General features: G+C 38.8%; 1 protein-coding gene across 1 annotated transcript in view; it reads left to right on the top strand.

Annotated features, from left to right (window-relative positions):
* Positions 1–26,310, top strand: part of PAWR (pro-apoptotic WT1 regulator) — a 136,339-nt gene that overhangs the window by 1,252 nt on the left and 108,777 nt on the right. The window lies entirely within an intron of this gene.

Consider the following 26,310-nt stretch of genomic DNA (forward strand, 5'->3'; position numbering starts at 1 on the left):
ACACACACACACACACACACACACACACACACACACACACACACATTACCCCCATTCCTTTTTACAAAAACAAAATGTTTAAGGTATGAATGAAGCTGTAGCACTCAGATTTTGTTAACTAAGAAGGTGCCTTTTAAAAAATACAGTAATTAGAAAAGTGTGATTGGCCACCTGGAAAATCTGAAAGGCGGATTCAGGGCAAGTGTTTGGAAATTGTGTTTTGTTTTCTTCCCAGATACTTTTCAGGGACAACTCAGACCCACGGGAAGCATCAGGCACCTTCCCATTGGAGAAGTGGGAGAAAAAGTTTTATCTGGTGTCCGTCACCGTCCTTTACCTTTGGCTCTCTCCCTTTTGGGACCAAGAGAGTGAATTTAAACTTCTTGGATCTGAAATTCACCCATGTTGCTTCATCCTTTCTATCCTTATCTCTTTGATCATATTTTCCATTGTTTTTACTCCTGCACCCGTTTTGGTATTTTGTTCACTTTCGTTGATAATTCATTATACAGCTATGTTAAGAATTTAGTGCTTTTTAAAAAAATGTGCTTAGTTCATACCATTTGTGGTAAATTAAGGTGTAGGTTTGAGCAGATCTCAGCTTTGAATCTCATAGGAATTCCTGAAGTAGAAAAATGCAGTAGTTCTCTGTGTGTTTAAGAGGGAGAAAGATATTTTTATCAGTCAACAAAACTGTCCTCTGTGGTTTGCTACTTGCACAGAAAGATCTGGTATTCATTAAATTACTTTAAAAGGAATTCATAAGAATGGTAATCAAATTTCTAGGGTTTTTTTTTTTTAGTTAAAAATATAGAGATTGTTGGGAAACTGAAGACAAAAGGCTTGAGGAAAACGACATTCCTCAACTTTATTTTTAAAAAGGAGAGTTGATGATTCAAATGAAAATGGCCTGCTTCACTTTCAAACATTTCTCACTTTTCATCTTTCTGAGAGAGTTGAGCCAAACTACTGTATCTTGGCTAATATTAACATTTTTTTTTTTTTGGTATTTGTTTCTTCTGAAATAATTTCCTCAAGCACTATTCTTTTTATATGAAGAGCAATATTTAGTGGGGGAAATAAATATGGTGTTATCACGTGAGATCTTGAGAAACATCTTTTGTTAATACTCATGCCCTTAGCTGGAGAATGCAGTGCTGGGAATGTAGATGACTCCCAAGTACAATTGAGTCTAAATACTGTGGAATGTTTTCTGTTTGGGTGTTGCTAACTCCCAAATTTAATCTTCCTCTAAAAACAAACAACCGAGGGTACCATTTTTGTCTGTGGAATTTGATCCTGTTTTATTGAGTAAGGAATTGAAGGCTGCCTTCTTTCTGTGGTAACCATGGGCCCTGTCTTCTACATATAGTATGGCCCAGCAACTACAACACTGTAATGTTTTTGTTTTTTTTTTTAACAGTGCCTAATTATTAGCAGGCTCAGGACTTGCACTCCCAGGATTTGTAGTGGTTTGCTTTTTAGAGATAATTTTTTTTTTCCTGTTAAATCACTGAGAGTTCAAAAAAAGGAACCAGATAAAATAGAAAATTTCGGGTGTGGAGTTTGGATAGAATTGGGTTGTTGCTTTTGGAAGGTGTATTCCATTTCTATATTAGAGACGTCTGCCTTGTTAGGTTTTAGTAATGAGGATTCTATTGGACACGTAAAGAGTTTCTTGAGTTTTGTTCTATAGGCACTCAAATACCTATGCCTACATCTTGACTTTCAAGTTGAAGCTTCATAAATCTGAAAAAATTTGATGTTAAGATTCTAAAATAGACTTAGTTACATGTCAGGCTAGGACCAACTTCTCATGATTACTTGATAAAATCAGCATGTAGTTGGGGCCTATTTGGTGACACATTTGTTATGACGCCTTCTGCTATCTACTAGGAGAAATTCCTTCTGCCATCAAATATCTGCAAAGATATTTGACTATAACTGTAAGGTTGCCGGCAAGTGAAGATAGGTAATTGAGCAGATATTTATTAAGCACCTATTATGGGAAAAACATGTTAAACTGATGAACTGGAAAGCAATATTACCTGGTGATTAGGACAAAGGCCTGTAACTCTTTTGTGGTTGTTCAATTGATTTTTGATAATGTTATAATTGATCATCTTCCAACTTGTTTATGAATCAGGTGCACTCTTGAGTGTGTATGTACGTTAATATATGTGTATGTGTGTGTGTGTATGTGGGGAGATACCCTGGAAGAGGCGTTGTGACATGGACAACAAAGTTGCTGAAAGAGTTAAGAAGACTTGGGTGCATGTTCTGGCTGTGACACATACTGGTTCTGTGACCAAAGTCACTCTCAGTGCCTTCAGGCAACTCTAAGACTGATTTTCAAAGCTGCTGTGCTTCGGTAGAAGGAATTTCCTTACTGGGAGTTGCATATACCAATGAAATCACAGATCTAGCCTCTTCCCACTTTCCCAAAAGAGAATCATCAGATTTCTTTCTTTTTTCTTTATTTTCTTTTTTTTCTTTCTTCCTTTCTTTCTTTTTCTCTTTCTCTTTTTCTTTCTTTTCTTTCTTTCTCTAGAGAGATAGTCTAGATATCTTCTGGATCTCCCCCTTCCTCCCACTTACACATTATAATACTGAACTGTTTTTTAATTCTTTCTTATTAAATCATTCTTTAATCACTCCCTCCTTTTCCCCACACTGTGCAAAGTTTTGGAAACTAAGTGATTTAGGTGATAGGACAACTGTAAAGAACTGTGGACTCTCCAGGGTCTTAACTTTCGGGGTTGAGGGAGATACTAGATACTGATACAAAGAGGTGCCACACTTCACTCCATAACTTTTTGCCAAATGAGTGGTGGAAACAATATATGCTGTTGAGTTATGAGGTGGGAGAGGTTATATTGGGCTGCGAAGGATTTATGGAAGAAGAAGACCTTTTTGTGTTTGAAAGAAAAAAAAAGATTTTTAAAAAAACAGGCCAATTGCTTAGTAACTATTTGAAATACAGCTGTTGCCATGTAAGATTTCTGAAGAGGAGAAAGACAAGTTGATGGGACCTTAGTTTTAAAAGGGAAACAGGCCCAACCCCTTCATTTTGCAGATTAGGAAACTGAGGGCCAAAGGGATTGGGGAGGGGGGCAGTTTGCTTTGTGTCACTGATAATAAGCAGCAAAGTTGGTATTTGAACTGGTTCTTGGTTTAATTATGTAACCTGTAATATTATTTCTTTTTGTAGTTACAGACCTGAGTGTTCCAGGACTTTGGTCCTTAGGGTTTTAAGTCAGCTTTAGAGGTGATCTGAGTTTAACTCCCTCATTTTATAGATGAGGGTGCTGAATTCCAAAGAGGTTGTGACTTGTCCCGTGGTAGAATAGAGTGGTAGAACAGAGAGTGGTTGAACAGAGAGACCAGAACCCAGTTCTCGAGACTGTCAGGGCGCTTGTAGGGAAGAGAAGTCCACCTCCCAGGTGTGAAGAGATAGGAGATTAGACTTCTTTGGTATCCTGCTATGTTTTTCATTTCTAAACTTCCTCCTTAAGACTCTCTTAAGGTTTTGATTGGAAGTGATCTTTGGAGTATAGATCCATTAGGCAGATTTGTATTTCACTGTCCACAAGCTATTGAAGACATTCTCTTTCCTCCTCAAGCCCCTATACCTCTCTCAACTAAGAACCCTTGCCTATTACTTTAATTGAAAAAAAAAGAAAAAGCCATTTGATATGAGCTCTTTCTTCTCCTGTTCTTGTCTCAAAACCCCTTAAAATCAGCTCCTACTCTTTTCCTTTCCACCAGTTTAACAAAAAGGTTTGCCCTTCTCGTTAATGCCTATTTGATCCCACCCCCTCCCATCTTTAGGGACAGATTGCATCCTCAGTCCACCTCTTCCTATACCTGGAATCTTCAGTCTCTCCAGCTGGTTCCTTCAGAGTGTCTTCAAACATGCCCATCTTCCCCACCCTTAAAAAAAACCTTCACCAGGCCCTCTCATCCCCTCACCCTGTCATTCTGTATCTCTTCCACTCTATTTCGGCCAGACACCTTGGGAAAAGCCATCCAAACTCAACTGTGTCCATTTTCTCTCCTCTCATTCTTAATTGAAATTGCTACTCCCACGATCTCTTATTTGTCAAACCTTCTCAGTCCTCCACCTTTCAGCTTCATTTGACGTTATTGATGACCTCGTCCTAGATATGTTCCTTCTCTGGGTTTTGGTGACACTCCCCTTTTCCTGCATCATTTCCTTTTTCTCTGACTGTTCTTTCCCCATCATACTCTCCCTAATTGTAGGGGTTCCCCAGGTCTTGGGCCTTCTTCCCTGTGTTCTCTCTGTAACCTCAACGGCTCTCCAACTGCTATCTCTATCTAGAGGATTCCTAGATCTAAATCTGTGTATCCAGCTCCGCTTTCTTCCCCAGAGCTCCTGTCTCACCCCAGTCTCAGTTGCCTCCTGGTTATTTCAAACTGCATAGCCAACAAATATCTTAAACTCTGATGTTTAAAATGGAATTCTCCCCATGTAGCCAGTCATGCCAAATCTTGTTATTTCTACCATCACAACTCTCACTTAACCTCTCACGCACACGAGCACACACACACACACACACACACACACACACACACACACACAGCCTTCATCACTTTAACCCTGATTCTTCTAAGACTTTCCTAATTGTTCTCATCTCTAGTCTTCCACCACTCTACTCCAGTTTACATTCTACTGCCAAAATAATTTTCCTTAAGCAGAGATCTGGCCATTTGTTTCCCCTCCTAAGCCAATTCCAGTGGCTTCCTACTGTCGCCTACATAAAATATAAACTCCCATATTTAGCTTTTAAAGCTCTTTCCAGGCTGGCCTCAACTTATCCTTCCAGCCTCATTAGACATTACTCCCCCTCTCTCACTCTGTGATCTGACCAAGATCATGGCCTTTTTTCTTTTTTTCACACAAGATATTTTTGCATTCTGTTTCTGTGCCTTTGTACTAGCCAGCGCCCTCCTCCCCGTGTCTGGAATGCACTCCTACCTTAACCTCTGCCTCATAGAATCTCTGTCTTTAAGATGTAGCTTGGGGATTATCTTCTGCATGAAACCTTTCTTGATACCCCCCCCCCAAGCTGTTAATACCCTCCTTCACAAACTTCCTAGTCTGTTTCTATTTATTAACTTAATATTTATGTATATCATTTTATTTTTTCTTTTAAGTATATTTTGTTAAATATTTCCTAATTACATTTTTTAAATTGTTAACATTTAATTTTTTTAAAAGTTTGATTTCCAAAATCCCTCTCTCCTGCCCCTTCTCAACTCCCCTTGAGAAGGAAAGTAATGTGATGATTATTATGTATATATTTTTATATACACTTGTTTTTTCCATCATTAGGATGTAAGCTTTTTGGTGAGCAGGGGTAGTTTCATTCTTTGTACGTAGTACTATTCTTTTTTACTTAGTATAGTACATTCTTTGTACTCCCAGGGCCTAACACAGTGCCTGGTGTGCTGTAGTTGTCTAATAAATTCTTGTTTATTGATTGTAAATAGCTGAATGAGAAAAAGAACAATGAAGTTATAGAATTGAGCAGTAATTAATAAATTAGAGTAGAGACTAAATTAAATCTAGACAGCTTGACTTAGTGGTTTGAGTCCTCACATATACTCACTGTGTGGAGCCTGGGCAAAGCGATTGATTATCTCTCTGATTAACTCTCTAAGATTATAATTGTAGAGAAGGTGCCCACCTTCATTGATAAAGGGATTTTCCTACCTTGGGAGTGAGGGAAACATGTATTTTTGGTTTTCAAAGTATGGTCCTTGAACCCCTGGAAGTCCCCAAGACCCTTTTATGGGATCTTCAAGGACAAAGCTATTTTCATAATAATACTCAGATGTTATTTGCCTACTAAAATACTCCCTTTTCCAACTCCGTCTCTGTGTGAGTCCAGATTTTCTTCATATACTTCAACCAAAACGACTCATTGCAGTTGGTTGGATGAAGAAATGAATGAGAATCCACAGCCAGACATTAAAGATATTAGCCAAAATGTATAGAACAAGGCCACTTTTTTCCACCAGTTTTTTTGTTTTGGAAAGTTTAGTTATTTTTTCATAAGAATGTTATTTATGTTAACATGTAATAGATTTATTTTTACTTGAATTACTAAATTAATATTGTAAAAACTTACTGCTTTTAATTTGTGTTATGATCAGTTTTATAGTTGTCACCTCCAACTTCATGATCCCCTTTTAGGGTTTTCTTGGCACAGATACTGGAGTGGTTTGCTATTTTCTTCTCCAGCTTATTTTACGGTTGAGGAAACTGAGGCAAACAGGGTTAAGTGACTTGCCCAGGGTCAAGCAGCTAGTAAGTATCTGAGGCCAAATTTGAACTCAGGAAGATGAATCTTCCTGACTCCAGGCGTGGCACTCTTTTTATTGTGCTATTTACCTAGTTGCCAAAAAGCACTTAGAGATGGTAATAATTCAGTTGATATTTCTCAAGCAATTGTAGCATCAGTACTTAGTTGGCCCTATAAATCCAAATAGCTTAAAAAAAAAAAACACCCACAGCACCTTTTGGTATGCCCATTATTTTCCAGACTGTCTACCTTTCTGTGAGATGAGTCAGGAGAGAAACTATTAATGACTCAGAGCTGGAGAAAATTGGACCTGTGAAAAGGATAGTTAGGCTACAGACACTAACGTTAGACACTAACGTTACTGTGTTAAAAGAATGAAACCTGTCCCAAGGCTCTCAATTTATTCTTTTGATGTTACAGATTTGTTTTCGATGGATTGCCTTAATGCTTAGTCCCATAAAAGTATATATAGATGACGTAAAAAAGTGTACAGAGTGCCAAGAGTACAAAGGTTATTTTCCTGGTAATAGACGGTTAAACTTACTGCTCCAACTTTACTAGAATTAAGAAGATAAAAGATTGTGAATTGGATCGGGCATCAGCATAAATGCACTAAGCTGAGGCATAGCCATTCTTGATCAGATAGATTCCATTCCTTCAATGGATTAGTCATACTCTGTATACCTTCTTTACCTCCTCTTTGGAGGTATTACGCTGGTAATTAGCAGTGGGCTCAAGGTGGGCCAGGAAAAAGAGATGAAACATTCATGTTACTTGTTAAAGGATTTTTTAGAGGAAAGAAGTCTGGCATTATTGGTAAAAATGAGAATTGGAGATTTTTCTTCCTCCATGTCAATCTCCTCAGCTTTCATTTATCATAAATGTGAACCATATATGCCAATATTTAATAGGCAGTGTTAGAATCTGTGGTTGAGGCAGGCAGTTTGTAAATAGTTATTTACATGCTGGGTTCTTTTTTACATATGGTGTCTAGGAACTTCAGCATCCTAACTTAGTCATTCTCCTTTGATGAATGAAATGAAGCCTTCCTTGAGTGTCTTGCCAAGGTATTCTTTATGAGAGTCTCCTTTTCAGAGGAGAGAGGGGTATATAAACAAACTTGTCACCTGCTGCTTACAGTTTTGATTGGCCAGGTGTTCAGTAAGGACCCTTGAAGTGACAAAGCAGTTATGTATTGTATTCCCATCTTCACCCATTCCCTTCCCTCCCCACCCCCATTGTTGTTTTCAGTATTAGACTCATAGGGGTCATTTTCCTGACCTTCGTGCCCCATCTTCATAGCTACCATTCCTCTAAACACAGACCATTTTGCATATTTTTACAAGAGCACTTAAATGATTTACTAGTTTGTTTTCTTGAGAGGAAAAACAAACACACCAAAGACCCGAATGACCTCATTTCAAAGGGGGAAGCTAGTAATACTTAAATGTACTGAAAGGGGGAAAAAAACCCATTGATGGGACTTCTGTGGTCTTAAAACTGCTTTGCTGGTATATCTTAAGCATTTATTTTCGTTAGAATAACAATTATAATGTTGATAAGATGATCTTTAGAAAAAGCCTTCCCTTTGGGGTCAAAGGACCTGTCATTCTGTATGACTTTGGGCATGTCATTTAACCGGAAGTGGTTTCATCATCTTTAAAATGGGTTAGAGTAGATGGACTTCTAGCTTTAAATCTATGATTCCATGAACTCTTTCCTAAGGACAGAATAATGGAATTTCAGACTTGGAGGGGACCTTGACTCTCATTCCAGATGATGTCTTCACCAAAATCCTAACTACAACAAACTGGACAAGTGATCTTCCAACCTGGTCGCGGTGAGGTGGCTCAGTGGATAGAGCACTGGGTTTGGAGTTAGGCAGCCCTGAGTTCAGATGTGGTTTCAGACACTAGTCACTTAAGCTCTTTCTACCTTAGTTTCTTTAGCTGTAAAATGGGGATAATACTACCTTCCATGGTTCTTATGAGCCTCAAATGAGGTATTTGTAAAGCACTTAGCACAGTGCTGACACATAGTAGGCACTTAATAAATGCTTGTTTACTTCTTTCTTTTGCTTGAGCCCATTTAACATGAGGGAACCCATGGTTTTCTGAGCATTCCCCTTTTGTATAGCTTAAAGTTTTAGGAAATGCTACCTTTCGGAAAGCTAGCATTTAAATTTCAGTTCATCAAGCATTTATTAAGCTCCTGCTGTCTGCAAATGGCATGGTACTAGAGGTATTAAAAAAAAATTAACCAAAACAGTTTTTGTCCTTTGGGAGCTTAGTTTGTGCTATATCTGGACCTTGTACCTAGTAACAATTTGAAGTCTCTTTAAATGAGGAAAAAAATTATTAGAAAGTAACCTTCTCTCTCCCCACACTCCCATCCATTCTTGGAACTTCTGATATAAATTCTTAAATCGTTCCAGCATATCGTACTGTTGAGAACTGCAGTATGACCTCTGTTCATCTTGGTGAATGTTTAAGCTCTGATGTCTGGCCGGTAGTAGATACCAGGAAAGACACCATGACGTTGATGAATGCACAAATGGACGTTAGTTCCCTTTATGTGGCTTTCAGGACAGCCGAGAAAGAGAGTTCATTCTCTGGCCTTACGGATCGTGTCTTCAGCCATTAAACCAATCTGCCCTAGGTGATGGCCATTTATTTTCCTTTGCCTTTTCAGGTCTCCTCCTCAGGCTGCTCATAATTATTTTGGTCCTCTGACCTGAGTGGAGAGAATCACAAGCATGTAACAAATAGTGTAGCAACAGGAGAACCAATAAGACTACACATTTTGTAGGCATTCAGCAAGTATCTTTGAGGGCCTTACTTAATAAAAAACACAGGAGTACCTGAGTTCAAATCCAGCCTCAGACCAAACACTTGACACTTACTAGCTGTGTGACCCTGGGCAAGTCACTTAACCCCAAGTGCCTCGCCCGAAAAAAAAAAAAAAAAACCCAACAGACTTTTTTTATTGATCCCCTTATGTTTTTAGATCATAATCATTTCTGGAGCTATTGCTGAAATTCCTTCCCTTCCTCTCCGCCTTGGAACAAAGTAAAACAATTAAGCAAAAGCAAAAGTTTAGAAAGACTAGAAACTTGGTGACTCAAAGTATTCCCAGGTAGTCTTTTGAAGTTCCCAAATATTAGATAAGTTTATGGGCCACCTGATCTTTTGTTTGTTTATAATTAGTGTCAGTTGAACTGTTTCATTTGTAAGTTGTTGCTTGATAGCACTTTGACCATTCAATTTTGTGTCCTGATAACAATGTAGAACTTGATATTTGAGTGTGTAGTAGTATAGTAATTGAATCACCTGCTTTATGGACTCTTCATATAAATTTTAGGGGGTAAGGATGCATTTTGAAGACTGAGATGGATCCAGGGTCTGAACCTCTTTTGGATTGTAGAAGTAGAACCAGAAAGAGCTTTGGAGAACATTTGGTGCAATACTTTGAGGAAAATGAGGTCCAAGACTTGAGTCGCCTCAAGTCTCACAAATAGTAAGTCAGTTAAGTAGCACCTGCAGATTTTGAATCCAGGCTTTCTGACTGCTGTGTCTTGCCAGTTTATGTGACCTTATCTGACAGTTATTTACATGCTGGAGTATTTTTTTTACAAATGGTGCCTAGGAACTTCAGCATCCTAACTTAGTCATTCTCCTTTGATGGATGAAAAGAAGCCTTCCTTGAGTTTCTCAATTTCAGAGTTTTCTCAATCTGCAAAATGGCCCTCCTGGACCAAATGAAGGGACTAAAGCCCTGTGAAATCTCTGAAGAACCGGGATTTGTCTAAACTGAGAGAAGAAGAGGGGAAATGGTGTAGGATATAAGTAAAGCATACAAAGATGGATCAGTGATAAATTGAGTTGACCAGGTTGAAGCCGAAAGTCCCTTTAAGGGAGTAGTGGGAGAAAGATTGGAACAGATAGGTTAAAGGCTTGGAATGCCAAACCAAGTAGTTTTCAGTTTTATACTATGGGTCTTGGGGAGTCATGTCAAGTTTTGGGGGTAAGGGGAGTTATGGGGGTAATGAATGTTAATCAGACCTAGTGAGTAGGATGGAGTACCTAGTGAGGAGGGATCTTAGATGACTAATAGATCAGAAATGAGATAAGTAGGTCTAGAAGGGAAATGCTAGATATGAGAAACATATCCATGTTAGAATCACAGAAATCGACAGTTTTAATATTGTAATGTTTTAGAAGAGTTCCTTAGAGATTTAGTCCATATTTTATAGGGACTAAAAAAACTATAGGGAAAAAACCCACGAAGGTCACGTAGTATGCAGAAGCAGGAGTAGCCACTGTGTTACTTACTTCCAGAATCCTATGTGTATGTTGGAGGTTTCCCCAATGAGATGGTAAGCATCTGTTTCCTCACTGTCTTCTAGAGTAGCTATTACCACTCCACATACAGTGATTACTCTGTAAATGTCATCTGACCAAAAAGAGAGGCAAATATTCAGCTATCTATTGCTTTAATAAATATTCTCTAAAGAAAAGTTTATAAGTAAATGGTTTTTTTTCTTTTTAATCCTAAAAGAAAACTGGCTGCTTGTCTGTGACTTGTAGTACTAGACATTTGCCTGGGGGATTGAGAGGCTGTGACTTGTAAGGGAGATGCTTGAATTCGGGTCTTCCTAACTCCAAGGCCATTTTTTTATTCATTATACCACACTTCCTCTTCTTTTTTTTTTTTAAAAGGCAATTGGGGTTAAGTGACTTGGCCAGGGTCACACAGCTAGTAAGTATCAAGTGTTTGGTCTGAAGCCGAATTTGAACTCAGGTCCTCCTGACTTCAGGGCGGTGCTCTATCCACTGAGCCCCACCTAGCTTCCCCAACACACTTCCTCTTCTAAGTTCTCACAAATTGAATGCAAAATTTAGTCATCAGTTTTCCCTCAATTCTTCTGATTTAGGAAATTATTAAAAACTTTCTTTCACATTTTTCCATCAGTTGGACTGGTCACTTCACAGATCTTGACCCTATATAGTTTATTGATATGTTGATATCAAATGGGGAACATGTAAAGTTAAGGAGTGAATTATCCAATCCTTGCTGATCGTTGGAGGCTTAGAATAACACTGTCTGGCAACTGAATTCTTTCTGAGATAATTAGCAGATTAGTTGATTTATTAATCAGCATAAGCATGATCTGTGAGCAGAGGCATCGGCTTTGGAATGGTTACCTGAGCTCAAATCCTCTGTTTCACTGCCCATGTGATCTTGGGCAAATAATCAAACCTCTTTGGGCGTCACTCATCATTACTTGTAAAATGAAAGTAGACTGGGTGCGCTCTGAGGGTCCTTCCATCTCTCGATCTATGAGTCTCTGATCTTTTCTCTGATGCTTACCACAAAGTTAGATGGTACAGTAGATAAAATGTTGGACCCAGAGTCAGGAAGACCTGAGTTTGAATCCTACCTCAGACATTAGCTGTGTGACCCTGGGCAAGTCACTTAACCAATATCTGCCTCAGTTTCCTCATCTGTAAAATGGTTATTGTGAAGATAAAAGGAAATAGTATTTGTAGAACACTTTGCAAACCTTAAAATGCTAGATAAATGTTAGTTATTTTTATTATTACTTATGAGACCTTTACCTTTCTGGGTCTCATTTTCCTCAAAAAATAAGAGATAAGATTAGGCAGCAGCTATAGAAAGAAAATTTAAATTGGTACTGATGTGACCAAAACACATCCAGAAGCCAAGAACTAGATATATTGAGTGTCCTGATAATATGTAATCTAAGTTTATTTATATATTATATTGGAAATTGTTACATGTTTTTTAAGGGAAAGTAAAATGATAGATGTTTTACCACTGATAAAAAAATAAATACTTTTAAAACAGAGGAGTTGAAGATTTAGAATTAGTCAGTGTTTCCTAGTACTGTCCAGGAAAGAAGAGAGATACGGCATGATTTTTCAACAATTAAAAATCAGTTTTTTCAGACAGAAACTTGTAGAGTGCAGAAATTAATTCATTAATGTACTAGAGCTTAATGGAAATATCCCTTGAGGACATCCAATTCCCTTTTTTCTGATTCTAAGCTTACTGAGAAATCTTCTTATTTTGATATTTTGGTCTCCTGAGCAGACTTTATCCACCATGAGCCAGTGTCCTGCACTGATAATCGGCCCTGTGAGACTGGTTCTCAGGCCAATTCTTTCTCCCGTTTTAAATTAATAAGCACATTCTGTTTTAAAAATTAGTCTCTCATTAATTTGCTTAGCTTGCATGAACTGACAAACTAATTAAAAAAAAAATCCAGTATCTGAATCTGAACTTAGATTCATGGTTCCCTTCTGCCCCACCCCCTCCTCCAACAAGTGGTTTTACCTTAAAACTCAGCCAGCAGGCGGGCCCTTAAACTTTGTACCATCTTTCATGGACAATAAATAAGTAATCACACACTGTCATTTATTGCTTTCCAGTGGTTGATTGCACGCTGGACCCCTCTCCTCAGTTAGTTCTGCTTTCATATCCATCCCTTACAGTGCTGAGAACATGATAGATTCTCAGTACTTATCATCATAAGGTAGTAACAATGTTAGCTAACATCTATTTAGCTCTGAGGCTTACAAAGGCCTTTTGTGCCTGCATAGTTTTAGTGTACCTTTCTGTACTGTCTCATTTCATCTTCATTTATAATCCTTTGAGGTAGGTGCTCTTATCATCATCCCAATTTTACGGATCAGAAAACTGGAAGACAGATGTTAAGTACTTGCCTAGAGTCACACAGTTGTTAACTGTCTGAGGGTGGGTTTGAACTCAGCCTCCTGAGTACAGGTCAAGTATTCTTTCTCCATTGACATCTAGCTGCCAAGATTCCTAGATCTAGATCCTACCTCCTTGACTTTCAGACACATGAAATTGAGGCTCAGAAACGTCGTAATGTGTTAAAGATCATAGTTCTAAAGCTGGAAGGGACCTTAGAAACCTAATCCCCTCATTTTACAGATGAGGAAACTGAGGCTTAGAAAGTTCACAGAATCATAGAGTTCATAGAGCTGGAGACAGAAGGAACCTCTAGCTTCCTTATTACACAGATGAGAAAAACAGTAGAAATAGGTGGAATAAAGCAATTGCTGCTCACAAGGACCTTACTATCTCCTTCTGCTATTTTCCTGTTCGTTTACTTAGCTTATCAAAGAGTTCTCATGCTGTGAGTTTATGGGTGTATATATACATATGCATATATATTTATTTATTTGTAATATAGACATATGTAGACAAGTGTAGACCCCAATATTGGTTGATTGCCTAAGTATTTGCTTCATGACAATAATAACCTCGGTGACTGCCAGTAACCCCTTTTGATTATTTATCATCCAAAGGGGGTTGGAATTATATCCTTTCCACTCCTGGCTGTTGGTGCACACACCTGGATGATTACCACCACAGAGCGACAGAGCAATTCTATACAGGTGCATCAGGGAGCCTTCATTTATGCTGACCATCACCTGATAATTAATTTACATGTAACTCATGGAACCTTAACAGATCTTTATAGCTAAGGTACATGGTCTCCTTTTAATGTCTTTTTCCCAAGTTGCTATTGAAAAATGAGCCCGGTTTGGTTTGTCCTTCTAACGTCTGTGTACTAGAGAGGGACCAGCATCACAGGATTATAGAATTTAGAGCTAGAAGACACTATAGAGTTCATGTAGGTCGCCCCAACCCTCATTTTATAAATGGGAAAACTGAAACCCAGAGACTTGGGTTTTGGCCAAGGTTACCCAGGGAATAACAGAACTGGGCTGGCTTCAGTTTGTTTTCGGGCTGATCAAGGATTATCAAAGTGTCATCTGGCTGCCCCTGGGGGATCCCTGAGACCTTTGCAGGGGGTCTTTGAGGTCAAAGCTATTTTGGTAATAATACCAAGACATTTTAATTTTTGAAAACGTAAATATTGATAGTTACAAGCCACATAAATAAAAACTCTTTGGGCTTCCTCAGTTTTAAGAGTGTAAAGTTCTGAGACCAAAAAATTTTGAGACCCACTAGTAGAGCATCTCGACTTGGGTTAAAATCCTACCTCTGACAATTGCTGGCTGTGTGATCATGGGCAAACCATTTAACCTCTCTGCGTGCCTCGGTGTCCTCATCTGTAAAATGAGGGAGTTGGATAAGCTGGCCTCTCAGGTACCTTCTTCCAACTCTAAAATCTGATCCTCAGATATCTGATCCCACGGACTACATTGTCTCTATTAGCAGCCTTCCCTGACTCATGCGCTCGAGTCGGAACTGATATCTTTCTATCAGTTTTATTTTTACTCCCTGTTAGAACAAATTAATTTGGCTTGAAGGTACTGAGTGTTAATCACTGACACACACAGTCAGTAACCAAAAATTGCGGTGGGGGAAAGGGTAGCTTCCCGGCTTCTAGTAAACAACAAACATTCAGTGGGATAAGATGAACGCTTGATTTGGTAGCTGCCAAATGATCCGTTATTGATGAGGGAAATTCAGCTCTGCCGCTTCAGAGAGCCTGATTCCTCCCGGCAATTTCTGACTTCGTGCATTCCTTAGTTTGAAATTCACGAAGTTGGTTTCTGTTATTTGTATGAAGGATGAAGGCTTATCCTGAGAGATGGATATTGTAAATAGCTGAGGCGGGATGAATCTGCCAAAGATGTTCTCAATTTTTTAAAATAGATTTTTGGTAATCTTTTGTTTTACATCCCCAAGATTTCCTCTTTTATTATTCCCCATCCTCCTCCAAGAGAGCCATCCCTTATAACGAAGAATTATACTTGACTCTTTTATGCTGTGACCCTAAATGAGATATCAGGGAGGTTTTGTTACCTCGAAACCTGCATTTGGTACCTTAAGTCCAATCTGCAGTTACACTGCTAATGTATATACCCTCCTTGCCTTATCCTGGCCAATTCTCAGTGTCTTCCATAAATCTTCCATAAAAGAGTCAGCTCACCCATTGGGGCTGCCAGGGGACTGTTTGTGGTGTCTAGGCATTGTTGAAATGAATAAAAATGCTAAAATTTGTTTCATAAAGCATTTATTATGGGTAAGGGACTGAGCTAGATCCTTGGAAGACAGAGAAAATCATTTCCTGCCCTGGAGTTTTTTATTTCTGTTGAGGGGATAGAACATTTACACAATTGAGTAAATTCTGAGCAGTTACAAAGTAAATAGTAAATGATTGTAGTGGGAAGGGGAGGTTGGGTCATAGCTCAGAAACTCTATCTTCTCTCTAGATTTCCCGTAGGCATGTCAGAAACAACATGCCCCAAACCCAAAGTCATCTGCTCTCCTAAATACACCCTTCCTAACTTCTCTGTTTCTTTCAAGAGCTAGGTGATTCTTAGTTACCCAAGTTTGTGAACAAGGAGTCATCTGGTCTCCTGACTCTTTCCCCACTCCTGCCTCCACCCTCCACTCAATTGCCTAGGCTTGTAGATTCTATCTCCAAGTACAATATCTCTTGCATCTACCTCCTTTTCCCCACCCCCAACATAACCACCTTTGTTCAGGTCCTTTTCACCTCTGGCTCTGCCTATTATGGTACCCTCCCAGTTCTTCCTGGGTCAGACTTCCCTCTGCAGTCTGTCCTCAGAGCTGCCGCAATGATACTTCCAAAAGTCCAAGGCTGACCCTGTCTTTACCTTGCTTCAGAAGCTTCATAGTTAAACCCTGTTGCCTCTCAGACCAAAGATGATTGCTCTCTAGCATTTAAAACTCTTCAAAGTTTGCCTCCAACCTGTCTTTCTGCAGTGTTTTCACATTGCTTCTCCTTGCATATCCTGCTTTAGCCAAAGTGGCCTATTTGCATCTTCCCCATCTGTATGTGACCTTTCCCATCTATGTGCCTTAACACGGCCTTTCTCCCATGTTTGGGATGCTCTCTCTCCTCATTTTTTCCTGTGGGCATCTCAAGTTCCCTTCAAGGGTTTTCTCCTTCAAGACACCTTTTCTAGTTCTTTCCAATTATTAGTCATTCTTCCCTACCCCCATTATTTTTTTTAAAGAAAATTTTAATGGTGCCTTGTTTAATTCATTAAATTTTCTGCCAATATTCCTCTTCACACACTTTTCCAGAGAGCCAGCTCATGCAGTAAATAATCTTTTTAGAGAAAAGAATACAAAGAGAAAAAAACCTGGCAAAATTGGTCAATGTATCAAAAATTTTTGAAAGCAGTGTACCAAGTACCACACCTATAGACCTCCCACATTTGTAAAGAAGTAGGGGATGGGGGCTGTCTTCTCATATCTCCTCCTCAGAGCAATGCTTGTTTGTAATTTTTCAGCATTTGCTTCTGGTGGTTTTGTGGTTATTGCTTCCATTTACATTTCTTGTAGTCATGTATGTTATTTTCTTTGCTCTGCTTACTTTGCATCAGATCATGCTGGTCTTTCAGTGCTTCCTTATATTTATCATGTTTGTAGTTTCTTATAGCCCAGAAATATTCCATTACGTTTATGTTTCACAGTTTCTTTAGCCATCCTATACACGGATGGACTTCTTGCTTCTAATTCTTTGGTATCACCAAAAGGGCCATTGTGACTATTTTAATGTATATGGTGATTTTTCTTATGAATAGATATTCTTGGGGTATAAGGCTAGTGGTGCAATCTTTGGGTCAAAGGGTATGTACATTTTAGTTACTTTATTTACATAATTCCAGATTGCTTTCAGAAATGGTTATACTAATTAGCACCCTCTGTTTGGTATGGATTTTGTATTTATTTCTCTGTGGAGAATGTAAGGTACTTGAGGCCAGAAACTTTTATAGCCCAAGTCCCTAGAACAGTGTCTAGCTTATAGTATTAGCTTAATCAGTACTTGATCTTATTTTTCCCATTGAGCTTAGTTTCACAGTTGTAGAGATCTTTTTCAGGAAGTGAAAATAATGGCTTCATCCATTATTTCTCGTTGAATGGGGTGCCATTGCTACTCTCACTGTTGGAGCTGAAAGAGGCTTTTGTCTCTGAGGAGGCCTCACTTCCCAGTTGATTATTCTTTTCCCAAAAAGTCTTCCCTGTCTTTTGGGGGAGAGGGGTGGAATTAGGTGCTACATTATTTTTGAAGATTCTTCAGGACCTGCTTGTTGCCATCATTTACCCCCAATTTAGATTTTGACCAATCTTGGAATTATTGATCTCTTTTCTAATTATAGTTAGCCCGAGAGTAGATTTGAACGTGAGAGTAGGAGGATCTGATTTAAAGAAAACCAAAATATTTCATAAATTTACTTTAAGGAATTGATATAGATTGGGCGGGAAGTAGGAGAAAAAGGAAGTTTGGTCATGTTTACCTTTAAAATAAAATAATCACAATGGGTAGACCTAAAAGTTGAATATGCCTTTAATTCTTTGACACTTTTCTTTGGGGGAAAAAAAAGTTGCGTACAAAAGTGCAGTTTTCATCTCAGAGAGCAACTTTACTTTTTTTTTTTTTTTTAAGGTGGAATATAGAATCTATAGCCAGTCTTTTGGGCATTGTAACAGACTGAGTGCCAAGGGTCCTTAGAGATTACAGATTAGTAAACTGAGTCCCAAAGAAACTAATTAACCTGTCCAGAAGGCCCAAGAAAGAGAGAGAATGGTAGAGTCACTTGTACTGAGTGAAGCCTCGTCTCTAGTATTCTTTCCCTAGTAAATGCCCTTGATGGAGGAATGGAGGGATGAAATGGGCTTCTCCCACAATGATTGCTTGTTCTAAGAATAATGATTATTCTTACTGTCTTTAAGCAAGCACCTTTGACTTTTCTCCTCCTGATAATTCTCAAAACATTGTCATGAAGCATTTTCTTAGTAGGTTTGAAATGACACTCTGGCTCCTACACTTGAACAGTATACCTCCTTTTGGTTATACCTGGTTAGGACATTGATGCTAAATTTAAAGCCAGGTTACATTTGCCCCTCTATATAGGAATAATGGAGATGTTTCACATTCATTAACTTCTTGTTTTTGTTGTGATATCAGACTTCATTGCTGTGATGAAGGCTTTTATTGTGTCATCAAAATTTGACCCAGTTAAAAGTGGGTTTATATCATATGGTAGCTTTCTGATTGTTACATTAGGAAATTAGAAGCCCAGCATTTTGAAACATTAAAAAAAATCATTTGATAGTTATCCACAGGAGCTGAAAATCTGTCTAGGAAAAATCAGGATTCAGGAAAGGATAGACTCTGTCTTTGAAAATTTCTAAGTTGATCTTTTTTTTCCTCTTGGAATACGAATGCTTTTCTGTTGTGTTTTTCTCTTTTTAAATGAGGCTGCTTTGTTTTTAACATGTTTCTTTTTGTATGTTCACACCTCCCATCATGGCCTCTTCTTGTGACAAAGAAAGAGGTAAGTAAAATCAGAGGACAAAACCACCATTTCTTACAGCATCTGTGACATCCTATATCCGTGGTCCTCCTGACTCTGTAACCAAGAGGAGGGATGTCTATGTCATTTTCTGTTCTCCTGATCTGAGGTTTTTCATGACAGTTAACCTGAATCTAGCAGCCTTTTGGTGTTACTTTCATCTACATTATTGTAGTTTCTGGTGTATGTTGTTCTTCTGCATCATATTTCCTATATTATAACAGTTCATTTATAATTTCTTCTCTGTGTAATATTCAGAATATCATATTCTTCCTTTGCCCAGCAGAATGCTTCTTTTGCCCTGTGATCACATTTATTTGTATGGTGTCTCCAGTGAGCAGACCTCATCAGCTCATCTGTGCCTGACCGTCTTGTGACTCATTCGTGTTTTTCCATAAATTTGCTGCAGGGGGGTCCACCCAAGGTTCTACAGGCCTTCTTCTTTTGACATAATTAAGGAACCAGTGGAGGATTAATTCCCTGGATTAAGTCCCATCTGAGGTGTCTGAGAAATGTAGGATACCTGTACAGATGTGAGATGACTTCAACTAGCCTATGCCTAAATATATCTAACTTTCTTTCACTTGTAAGAATAATACTGTCTTCTAAAAAAATGATGTATTATTATTTTGGTATTGCTATCTGAAATGTCTTGCTTTATATCGGGAAAGAAAATGATGTTCAAAACAAAATTCTTCAAAGCCTTTTAAAGTTTACAAGCAGTATTTTTTTCCCAAGGTTGTTATGGTTTAACTGGGAAAAGTGTAGGTGGATAATTATTTCCTACGCTTTAGAACGTCACAGGAAATCTTTCATTAGGATTGAGGATGCTCAAAAGGCGCTATAACTTCTGTTGTGTGGAAATCACTTGGTTGTCCCTAAATGATTGTTTTGTATTAAATTTGAGAGTTACTTGTACATAAACAAGATTGAAGATTGCTAAAAATAAGTTGAGGCAGGATATTTCTTCATTTTCCGAATCAGGACACAAAAAAAGTTCGCAGAGCTTCTAAAATTCTTTACAGGAGGGGAGTGGAGTCCATTCATTGGCTTTAAGAACTTTTAGGAAAATACAGGAAAGTATTTCAAGTATTTGAATGAAGCCAGAAAGATTGTGAGTTCAGATCCTACCTTTGACACATACTGTCTGTGTAATTCTAGGCAAGGCACTTCAGTTCAGTGCACTAAGATTCTAAATTATAAAGGAAACAAGAAATTGAGCTCCATTGGTAGTGGGAAATTCCTTATCTGGGAGTTCCCTATACTAACAGAATTGCTGATGCAGTCCTTATCATTGTTTATGGGATAATGATTACAGTCATTTAAAAAAAATTTTTTTTTGTGAAGTGGAGAGGGCACTGGACTTGGAATCCCGAAGATTCATCTTCCTGAGGTCAAATCTGGCCTCAGGCACTAGCTGTGTGACCCTGAGCAAGTCACTTAGTTTGCCTCAGTTTCCACAGCTGTTGGGAAAGGAAATGGCAAACCACTCCAGTATCTTTGGCAAGAAAATCCCCAAAAGGGGTCATGAAGAGTTGGACACGACTAAAACGACTGAACACACATAACATAGTTTGTTCATCCAAAGGAGTTTTGTCTTTCCAAGTAGTCACCTTGGGTGGCTCAACACTTGTTTGAATGATGTCGCTGTTGCTCGAGATATTTTTGGAACTCCTTTTTTGGAATGTATTTCAAGCTTAGTTGGTGAGCCACACGAGAAACGCAGCCTCGTTACTTTATATGACCACATCTCATTTTTTGACCAGAAATGGTATTGCCCGGATTAATCACTTCTCTTTTTAATGCAAGTGATTTTTTTTTTTGGTAGCTTCAAAAAGTGAGGCAGTCACAAAATAGACGTTTCAAGCACTAGTGGTCCTTTGATAGGAGCCTCCCAAGGTGACTATTTGGAAGGGGGTATTTGCATGTGTAAGTAATGAATATTTATTAAATAACAAAATCTGTCCCATGACCTAATTGGTAATGCCATGACCCCTATTTGCTGAAACATCTTGCTTATAGTTTTTTTTTTATCTTTTTCCAAAGAAGTCAAGATTCTGTTGATTATTACCAAAATACTGCCTTGACTTCCAAGAGATCCCCCTAGCCTGGTTAGTTCTTTCTTTTTTGTCACCTAGTGACGTAGCAGGAAAATAAATAATAAAAAGCCTAGGGGCTTTCACTGGATTTGGCTGTATCCCTGAATGTGGCAGGGCAGTTGATTTCAGAGAAGCTATTTCCACCTTAAGTACATAGAAATCAAGACCTTTGTGCTTATGTTGGGTGTTGCTCTAGTATCCTTAGAATTTTATTTTCTAAAAATAAAACTGAATCACACTGCTTTATTATTTAGAAAGATAATTCCTAAAGAGAAGAGATTAAGTCTTATTGAGGGTGCTGAAGTGTTTTTGGTGGCACTTTTTTTTTAAAATTATTTTGATTTATCAACAATCAATTCCATAGGCTTTTGAGTTTAAAATTTTTCTCCTCCTTCCTCCCTACCACCCTCCCCAAGACATCTCACAATCTGATATAGGCTATACATACACATTCCTATTAAACATATATTTACATTAGTGATGTAAGAAAGAATTAGAACCAATAGGAGGAACCCTGGTGGCACATTTTGCCAGTAAGAAAGGGACCTCCTCTTCTTCTGTTTCCTCACCAATGTATCTTACTTAAATTTTTGGTTATGTTAACTCTTTGAGGAATTGAAAGCCAAATATAGATAGGCCTTGGAAGTAACTTAACTCTGTTAAGGTGGCACAATAGATAAGAGTGCCAGGCCTGGAGTGAGGAATACTTACCTTCCTGAGTTCAAATATGACCTCAGGCACTAACTGTGTGACCCTGGACAAGTCACTTAACCCTGTTTGCCTCAGTTTCCTCATCTGTAAAATGAACTAGAGAAGGAAATGGCAAACCACTCCAGTATTTTTGCTAAGAAAACCACAAAAAGGGTCACAGAGAGTCAGATGTGACTGAAATGACCAAGTGAACAAAGATAGAGAGTTGGACAGACTGAAATGACTGAAAAACTGCAACAAACTGTTAAATCCTGGCATAAATTGCTGCCCCTTCCTTTTAATTTAGGGAATTTTGCATTTTTCCCATAACTTGCCTAAAGTACAAGCCTTTCCTGAAAAGAATGGGAAAATTGCCCCCAGAAGATTTGTTAGGTGGAAAAATGTGGATTTATTTAAAAGGGTTTTCTCCTTGCTTAAAAATAGTTAAATCTTGAAGTAAGATTGAAAGTCCAAGTATAGTACGTTAAGTGGTACTAACTGCAGTTATCTTTCCATGATAACATTTAATTATTCGCTATAGTCTTACAGTCAGTTTTTAGACGTTAAAAATACAAAAGGAAGACTGGTGCCTAAAATTATATATGAAGGACAAGAAAGTGTTAATTGGTGTTTATCATGCTGCTTCAAATCACTTACATTCACAGAACCCTTCCATGCCTGGAAGGGTTCTATGAACATAATCGTGCAACCTTTCATTTTACATAGGAAACTGGAGCATGAAGAGGTGACTTGTCCATGGTCATATACCTCATTAGTGGCAGAGCCACGTCTTGTAAATCTGGTTCCCTTGCTCCTTCCTTCACTAGGCGTGGCTTCTCTTTGTGAAGTTGGGCTGGATATTTCTTTGGTGGTGTGTTTTTTCTTATGTAAAGTGGAGGTAATTTTATGTAATTAACTCCTGGAAATGAATTTGGGCATTCAGAATGCTTTGATTCCCTGTGTAGGGATCCCTGCTCACGTTAATCCCAGAGCCACCTGCAGTCTATGCAGGCTTCCTCATCTGTCCTATGCAATTTTGGGTATTTTTCCTCCTGTAAATTTTCTATAGAGAATCTCAATGTACAGGAGGCTTTCTTCTGTATCTCTTTGTATAAAAATATTGTGCAACTCTTAAGCTGTAATCTCTTACACCTTGTTCTCATTGCAGAACTCATCTCTTTCCTTGTTTGGGCCCCATATGTCTTTGGTGATACTCTTTACTCTACTACTTGGTAATGACATGGAGCCTAGTCAATGCATACCCTGCCTAAATTTCTTGGAACCCATGAGATATTTAAAAAAAAAGTAATTAAACACTTCTGTCCGGTTTGTTAGAGACAACATGACAAAGGAAGGAGACACAGAGAAACAGAGACTGGTGGGGGTGGGGATGGGGGTGGGGGTGGGGAGACAGAGAGCAAGAGAGCCAGCAGCAACTTTTAGATTCAGTCGTAAGTATGGGCATTCAAGTCTAGTCTCTGATATCTCCTGGATGTGTGGCCCTAGTCAAGTACACTTAATATATCAATTTCTCAGACAATTCCCAGTCGAAGATAAGTTTAAGTTCCCTACATCCGTGAAACCACAGGTAGCCCTGGGTATATAGCACTGGGCCTGTAGTCAAGAAAACCCAAGTGTAAGTCTGGCCTCAGACATTGACCGTATATCCCTGAGCAAATCACTTAACCTCTGCCTTACCTCTATAGCGGGGATGATAATAATAGTTTTCCAACTTTCAGCTCCCAATTGTTGCTTTGAGGGTCAAATAAGATAATATTTGTAAGGTTTTCTTCCTGTCCTCCCTATCAGTGGTGTTACATTAGTGCTGTAAAACTGAAATAAAGATGAGGACCACTAACCATGCATAATGATCCCTGGATGCATATTGACTCAGAAAGCCACATGAGCATTTTCTGTGTTTTATTGTATTTTTATTTATTATGTTAAATATTTCCCAATTGCATTTTAATCTTGTTCAGCCACGCTCTGGAATGTTTTGACCACATGCTGTGGCGTTTGACACCCTTGGTGTATGTAGTTCTATTTGGAGGTGACTGTTAATTGGTTGGTTTGGCCTTTCTCTAAGTAGAAAACAGTCCCTAAGACAGCAAAAGTCTTTGAGGATACCTTAGGAAGAAATTCTCTTACTCATCTTTCCTTGTATAGTCATCCTCATATTAAGAGAGAGGGAGGGAGGGAGGAATGAAGAGAGGAGACAGAGAGAGACAGAGACAGAGAAAATGGGTTAAGTTACTGGCTGCCTAGGAGGATCTGCCCCTAACTCTCCCTAATTCATTTTTCTAAATAACAAATGCTACAAAAGAGGATTTAGGTGCATGTGAAATAGTAATATTGATACTTCAGATATATAACATGGGAGTATCCTATAATAAAGTGAGTCATGGTTGGCAAATGAACCCTAGGTTTGTTCAAGTTTCTCTGTAAAGAAGAGTACAGGGAAGTTGGTGTTGAGAGAGAAACAGAGACAGAGGGAGAGAGAAAGCAGGGGTGCAGGGAGCTCTAATCAGGAATCCCTTCCTGCAGCCCTGAGGATGCTTCTGAAACTATGCCTACAATTTGTGGAACTGGGCTTGATGGGTGGGAGTGATTGCTTGAAGGAACTAGGAATGTTTCCCTTGGAAGGGAGAAGGCTTGGGTGGGTGGGGGAGGGGAGAACACTTGGTAGCTGGCTTGAAGCATTTGCTGGGCTGTCTTGCAGAAGATGGCCTATACTTGTTTTTCCTGACCTCAGAGGACAGAACTAGGGGCAGTGGGTGGAAAGAGTCCAATTCTTCCAAATTAAAGGGAGAAAAAACTGCTTACACTTGATTAGAGCGGTCTAGAAGTAAAATGGGCTGTTTTGGTATAGGCAGTTCCTTGTCATTGGAAGTCTTCAAGCGAATGACCACTTTGCAGGGTTAATAATACTAGCTGACATTTATGAATTTACCTAATGTTGGTAAAATGATTTATATACATTTATCTCATTTCATCCTCAACAGCAGCCACGTAAGGCAGGTATTACATTTGCTGTTATGGTCCCCATTGTACAGAGTAGGAAAGGATTAAGTGACTTGCTGGTAGCCCTCGAGCTAAGGGAGTAGTGTCTGGCAGGTGGGATTTGAACTTAGGTTTCTCCTGATGGAAGTTTAGCACTCATCAACACACCACACTACTTCTATTGTGGAAGAGGTTTTCTGTTCAGGTATAGATCCCATGACCAGACAACCCTCCCGACTTTGAAATCCTATAAATAAGCTTTTTTTTTTTTTAATGCCAGCAAATAAACTACCCCACTGTTCATAGCATTGTCTCTAGGAGAAAATGCAAAAATGCTTTCCTATGTTTCATCCAGACTTACTGAGTATAGCCTTTGCATTGGGGGAATAGTTCTGTCTCAGAACAGAATTGTCAGCTATCCTTAAGTGTGACCTAAGCCTCAGTGGACCACTGTAGAGCTCTGGGCTCTGCTGGCAAGGACAGTCTGCATTGGAACCATCTCCAAAATACAAAGGCATAAAAAATGCTTAGCTCAATCCCTGTTGATAGAAGGTGAAATATTATCTTTACAAAACTAAAAAGGTACAATCTTCTTTTAACACTTCAAAGACTTGAAGACAGGTGAATACAACAGTGTTTTTATTGTTTTTCAGTCTTGTCTGACTCTTTCTCACCCCTTCTAGGGGTTTTCTTGGTAAAGATACTGGAGTGGTTTACCATTTCCTTCTGCAGCTGATGAGCAAACTGAGACAAACAGGGTTAAGTGACTTGCCCAGGGTCAAACAGCTAGTAAGTGTCTGAGATCGGATTTGAACTCAGGTCTTTCTTCGTCCATTGCACCACCTAGCTGCCCCAAACAACAGTGTTTCCTCCGATCTTTTAAAGTTTTTTTGTTTGTCTATTTGTTTATATTTTGGAGGCAATGAGGGTTAAGTGACTTGGCTCAGGGTCATACAGCCAGCTAGTAAGTGTCTGAGGCTGGATTTGAACTGGGGTCCTCCTGACGTCAGAGCCGATCTTTTGAAGTTTTGAGCCCACTATTGCTACTGTAGTCATCTGCAGGAGCAGGGTTTAAATTGTAATTGAATAAAATCCGTGTCAGAATCAATCTGAGAATCTAAAATATCTAATAATTATTTTAAATGCAGTAATTAAGTACAATGATCAGTGATGATTGTAACTAATATTCATTTCATACGGGCAAAGCAAATCTCTCTTCACCGTACCTCCCTTTTCTCTTGTTAATAAACTATTTCCCCTTCTGTTCAATTTAATCCTCATTACACATACTGAAGCTTATAGTTATTAAAAGGCAAAGGTCTTGGATCAATCTCCCAGAATGCTAGAGTTCCTTATCTCTTCCATTTCTTGTTCTTATTCCCTGTTTTTAGTCTCCCTCTTCCCTACCCAGCAGGGCCCCACCTTGGGTACTGAATGGCTTGAGAGGCAGGAGCTTTGGGGAGAAAAAACCTTCCCTCCCTTGTCTGAGGTAGGAGCGGAGACACGGGGAATAGTATGAATGGACTGTGGTTCTGGCCTGGGGCTATAGCTTAAAAAAAAAAAAAGGAGTTGGTGACTATCAGACTCCAAGGTCCTTTGTCCCTAGTTTTTGAGAATAGGGTTTGTGGCAGTGCAGGATCTGAAATGAATTCACACTGAAGTGTAAAATGACCAGCCAGGCTTTGATCTCATAGATGCAGATACTGGGATGAGATCATCAAAGGAAACATTACTAGGAAGGCTAGGGCCGAAAGCCTCTTAACCTTTTTTTCCTTTCAAAATAGTAGTATTGCTAAATCTCCCTCTCCTGTCTTATTCTGTTCCAACTTAAAACTGTCC

This window comes from Vombatus ursinus, unplaced genomic scaffold (assembly GCF_900497805.2).
Source record: "Vombatus ursinus unplaced genomic scaffold, bare-nosed wombat genome assembly UNPS02014874.1, whole genome shotgun sequence".
In the NCBI taxonomy this organism is placed as follows: Eukaryota; Metazoa; Chordata; class Mammalia; order Diprotodontia; family Vombatidae; genus Vombatus; species Vombatus ursinus.